Below are 6,000 nucleotides of genomic sequence, written 5' to 3'. Positions count from 1 at the left end.
CTCTTTAGGGGAAAATTTGATTTGGAATGTGCAACAAAAAATGAGGACATGCATGTTTAAGAGTGGCCTCATTTACTCCACTGTTCGTATGATTTTCAAACTGTAGAAAGTCAAGCAGGTCCTTAATGCTATTTGTCAGAAAATCTATTATTATTATTATTATTATTATTATTATTATTATTATTATTATTATTATTATTATTATTATTATTATTCCAAGTAAACTAAAACCTCTTTCCACAAACTACTGAATGTTATTCAGTCTGTAAATTGAATGAATGTGTCCGGGGTGGAAGTATCAAATGTTATTACAATAAAAATGTTGTACTTTGAGCTAGTCAAAAACATGGACAGTGCAATCAAATTATTTGTATTTTTCTGGGTATTTCACACAAAATGATTGAGGACGTATACTCAATGAATTTTGAGAAAACATCTTGAAACTCACATAGCGCTTTATGCTTTACAAAGAAAACATGCACTCTTTTTTTATTAGTTTGTTTACTGCAACTGTACTGGCTAAGTGAAAGCATTTGGCAGTAGCTTGCATTTACTGACTGTGTCAAATTGATATCGGATCATGTTTACACCATAAACAAATCACTTATTGGACCGATACCGAGACGTCCTCCTCCAAACAGTCTCGGTCCTTAGCCACACCGAGGTGCAGATGCTCTGCGCACATCTACACAAACAAAGCATTTATTTTAAATGGGACTAAATCCTTCAGGCATGAAAGCATTCTTATTCTTGAACTCAGCGAGCGGACTATCTCTAATAAATGAATGTTGTTTAAGCGAGTTTCTCTGCAAATACAGCTGCTGAATATTTTTAGCACAACAGTCTCTTAGCTATGGAGATGAATTTGACTCAATATTTCAGGTAGTGCTTCCTAATAAACGTCAGGCATTCAACGCTCTCTGTTGTTAGGCACCCACTAAGTAAGACAGAGAACTCTCAGGTCTTTCATGCGCTGCAGCAGAAGGAAGTAAATTTCCAAATCAGAATTTGTTCAGTGACAACATTCTTCTTATTCTGGTGCCATTAAATGCATAAAGATGGGAATGTGCTTGTTGGGGGATGTTGCTAAGTAACATGTCGTGTTTCATTCCTCTCATTGGCTGAAGCACCCAAATAACAAATCTAATGATGTTGGGGGAAAAAAAATGTTGAAATGCTATGGTTTGTTTCCATTTGTGTATTTGTTCAGCAAGATCAAGAAAATATTCTTAACAAATTACATTTTCATTTTTGGCATATATTGTGAGATTAGGGAAAAGCCTTTTCAACTCAAAATATGAAATGAGGAGATTCTGACTGTGGCTGTAGTTAGCTGTGGTTATACTTTGTTGTCTCAACAAATTTTATGTAAGGAAAGTGATCTAAATATGTCGACCTGATGACACAGCATGTGCAATTTTAGCCATTTAAAGTTCCAATTAATGTAAGGGTGTCCTTATTAACTTATGGATGCTTTTGTTGCTGTTTAGATGTTCGCCTGTCAGGTTTTTTTGGTGATTCCTGACAGTTTGTAAAATATGTAGCTGACAGCTTTACAAAACAGATGGACAGTCAAGGTTCAGCTCTGTTTCGGTGTAGCCTAAGAAATGCTGTGTGACCTTTCTGTGTCTGTGGAAGTAAAATAACGGAGCTAATTATAAATGTCTGCTAAGACAACTACCAATGTAGAATAAATTGAGATGATGGCTTTATTCAGGTGTTTAATGTTATCCAGGATGGCTTCAGTCAATGGGGGTCGAAGTGAGAGAGATATTTTCTTTTTAAAATTGCAGGATTATACTTGAAATCTGAGGTTTGTGTATAAAGTCAGGAGGGTTGAGCTGCAGAGGACAAAAGAGCTAAAAATCTGCCTTGTAGATTAAAAAAAAAAAAAAGTATTTATGAGCTTCCATGGAGACGTACAATTAATTTTAGTTACTGCCAGAGTTGACAATCCGGTGGAAAAGAGACATTTGGCAGAAGATTGTCCTTTAGAAACAAATGATAAAGTTTTGCTTTGTAGGAGGCATGAAAGAACTGTAAGAAAAATGTTATAGACCTCTTAGTGGTGGCCCACCAGTAGCTCTCAACATGTGCCATAGTGCATTGTTATGGTTAATTGTGGCAAGAGAAGGGAATACACAAACTGAGCTTAGAAGTCAGCCCTGATGAGTACAATTTGCTGATAAGCGGAGCACACCGTGCAATTTGTTCACACAGCTCTTTGCTGACTTTGAATGACAAAAAATAACTTGGAGTTGTTTTGCCATCCATTCGCTTTTGAGCGCCTCCGCACATCCAGATGGAGTTTATAGAACTGCAGAGTAACAGCCCTCTCCCCCGTTAGGCCCAAGACATTGTTCAAACTCCATCTTCCTCCTCAAGTTTGCTCGTACGAATGTGTGCAACTTTTCACTCTGACGAAATTAACGAGATGGGACACAGAAGCCGTTTTACTGATGCACATCTCCAAGAGTTTCTACAACTCAGAGACCAAACTTTAATGAGTTTGTTGCCAAGAAACACTACCAAGCATTCTCCTCAGACAAAATTGTACATTTTTTTTGTAACTGCTGTGTTGCTTGATTTTTACCTGCAAGTATCTTGGCAAGGATATGAGAATTCAATTTTTATTTATGTGTGAACAAAAACTGGCATATTAAAAGTCTTTTACCCTCTTCTTAATAATAAATAGAAAAGACTTCACTGACATTACACATAAAAAAACAGTTTAAATATCTAATTTTAAAAAGTGTCTAAATTATATCTATAAATAGAAATTTGGGTCAGAAACCATCAAATCAAGGCACAAATTGTCTTTTTTTTTAATATAATAAGCTGAAGACAATTTGCTTATGTAATTTGTTAATCAGTGTTTCTTTTTGGATCTTTTAATCCAAACTCAAATTTGAACATGAAGCTTAAGAACTCCAAGTACTCAGCATTTCTGTCAGTCACTGTCAGGCTTCATCACGCAAACCTCAGTAGTGAGATTATTATCCATTCTGCAATGTAGTTCTGGCAGAAAGGGTTGTTATTCTTTCTTTCTCAAGGAACATAAACAGGCTCTCTCCCAGTCACACTTGCTGTGAGACATAACATCCTTACAGCATTTGGAGCTTTCACTCTTTTGAGGATGCATTGCTCAAAGAAGAGAACAGCTTCATTTCCAAAAATGACCCTGTGCATGCAAATGCGTACAAATGCGTATATCTTCACACTGTGGAAGTGTTTCTGTGGACCTTTTTCAAGGAGAGTCCTTTAAGAAGCTCTTATGGCACATTACAGCTTTAGTCCCTTTGAAGTGCTACCATGGTGACAAGATGAACAAGGAACAACTTTGAAACGTTACACTGTATTTTATATCAACGCAGCGTCTGTATGAAGATGTTGGACAAAACCTCATGGCCACATCTTCTGAAACAGATCTTTGTTTGCTTTCTATACTTGCATGATCAGCTTTTTAGTTATAGAGTTTGAATTACACTTTGTGTGTCAGGTCATCTTATGTGATGAGAAATGTATTAATGTGAAATTTCTGCTTGACCTTCATTTAAAGTGCTGCTTGAAATGCTTCTCTGTCCAAATTACTTTACATTCCAGCATACACGTTATATTGATGTCTAATAGTGCGAAGCAATGCAGTTTGTTTTGATAGCGACGAGAATGGTCTCTTATATGGAACCATTGACTAAAATTAAATTAAATGGAGACTGACTTGAGCGTCTGCCGATTCTTAACAGAAATAAATGGGTGCAAAACACGAATAAGTTAAATAGCTGTAGTACCGAATAGTTTAATCACAGCAAAGCCAGTATTGTTTCATTGTGCAAATCAGAGAGTTATTGAAGCTCTTCTAGGTGAAAAGGGTTAAAAAAAAAACAACAAAATTATTTTTTTAAAAACTCATAATTGCATTTAGAAATCCCTAAGAAACTGAAACATGTATCCTTGGTATGTGAATGAAATTCTGCTTTTTGATCATGATTATGAATACCAAATGTCATACAAAAAAAATGAAAATAAAGCATCATCCTGATGTATGAAGGTTTTTATGATTAGATCAATGATTTGAGGGGACACATTCAAATGGATGGGCAAATTCATTGTCCAGATCTCAGTTATATAAGAAATCCATGGTATGGATTAAAACCTAATCTACGCCAGTGGAACTTTTCCAGCTAAAAACAAACTGGACCAGGCCTTGAAGAACGGGCAAAACTCCCAGTAACAAAATGAGTTAGACTTATAGAGACACGCACATCCATACATCCTTGTAGCTGTAAATGGGATGTTGACTCAGATAGATTTCTTCACCTTTACAAACAATTTGTGCCTAAAACAGGAGTGAATATTCTAGAGGTTGTACAATATAATTTAGGTTAAATGGTGTGTAAACTTTGGTTTTGGTTCATTTTCATCAAAGGTAATAATTTAAGCAGCACAGCCTAAACAATAGAGTCCAAACAAAATTTGATAAAAGACTATCAGATGTTAGATTAACATCAACTTTAAAATAACCAATTTCTTATTAAATAAGCACAGAGTTGTGTGCAACAATTAAATCTCTCATTGTTAATGCTACACAAGGGATGACTTTAATAAAATAATGCTGTATTACATTTAAGTCACCCTGCACAGGCTGAATGTTTTGCTGTGGGCCATGCCCTCAGTTCAAATCAATACCTCAAAGATTCGCCTAAGATAAAGAATCAATGAACAAATGCTCAGACCTCGAGCCTCTCAAGGCTAATCTTCAGTAACTCAGTAGCCTACAAACATTTTCATGTTGCTGTTCAAGTTTTTAATGCGTCTGAGTTAAGAAATGCTCTCCCATGTTTCCTTTGTGCCAATAACAAATGTAAAGGAACAACAAAAGATTGTCCTACATCTACATTGATTAGTCATACATGATCTCTGTATATTATACTCATATGTGCACATTAGCAATATGGCAAACAATTTGGCAAAGAAAATTAAAATGTAAGAAGAGCTGTATAGCTCCATGCCGAAATAAAATTGTCTTTAGTTTTTATTATAAATACAGAATAAATATTACTTTTTCCACATTTATATCCAACAAACTACCATCTTGATGTTAAATACCACAAGGGGTAATCATGCCAATGTTTTATGTTAATGTTAATAATAAACAATTTTTAGTATATGATGTGTTTAATTTGCGCCACGGTTCAGTAGATCAGTATCATCTGCTGTTCAAAACTGTTTTTACTCAGCAGCCTGCACTACATATGCATAAATCTTAGCACAACAATGTTGTTGTTTTGATTAACTACGAATGAAGACCAGTTGGAAAACACTAAATTTGTTAGCATTGATTCTCAGTAAAACATTACGACCTCATTGCTGCAAAGCAGTTTTTACTAATGTCACCACTTACCATGTCATCAGCTGCTTTCCCTTCATTCTGTCTGCCTTCGCATCTGTTGCTGCAGAATCTACACAATGTAGTTTCTATCAGTCCAGAAGAAGATTCACCCTTTCTCTTTAGCCCAGTCATTGTGTTCAGATCATTTTCGTAAAGGAGCTCATCAATATCTGCACTTTTTTAAATGTGTTTTAGCCTCTCCAGCCAGATTGGTTGCAGTGTGTAGTTCTTCTCATCAGCATCTGGATGGACCCACTTTGCTCAGATTTCCATGGAGGAATACGCTATGAACAGAAAATACAAGGTTTTAGCCTTTGTTCTCCAAAAAACAGACGTCTGTTTGAAGCCCGACTTCGCACATAAGGATTGACCTCACTGATTAAAATCAACAATACAACTCTGAACATTCACTTAATGATTCAAAACACAGAATCAGCTACATTTGTGTCATGACTTCTGGTCTTTTTTCTTTTCTATTTCTCTGCTACACTTATCTGTCAATTCATTTCCATGTAGAGATGCAATATATTGGGCTGATGCTAACGTTGAACACATATTTAAATATCAACATTTGTCCATCCTCAGCTTCCTTTTTCATAATATTGTTGAGC

This window comes from Poecilia mexicana, unplaced genomic scaffold (genome assembly GCF_051168715.1).
Source record: "Poecilia mexicana isolate PSO_F unplaced genomic scaffold, ASM5116871v1 scaffold_2, whole genome shotgun sequence".
In the NCBI taxonomy this organism is placed as follows: Eukaryota; Metazoa; Chordata; class Actinopteri; order Cyprinodontiformes; family Poeciliidae; genus Poecilia; species Poecilia mexicana.
Note: the sequence above shows the minus strand (reverse complement) of the source record.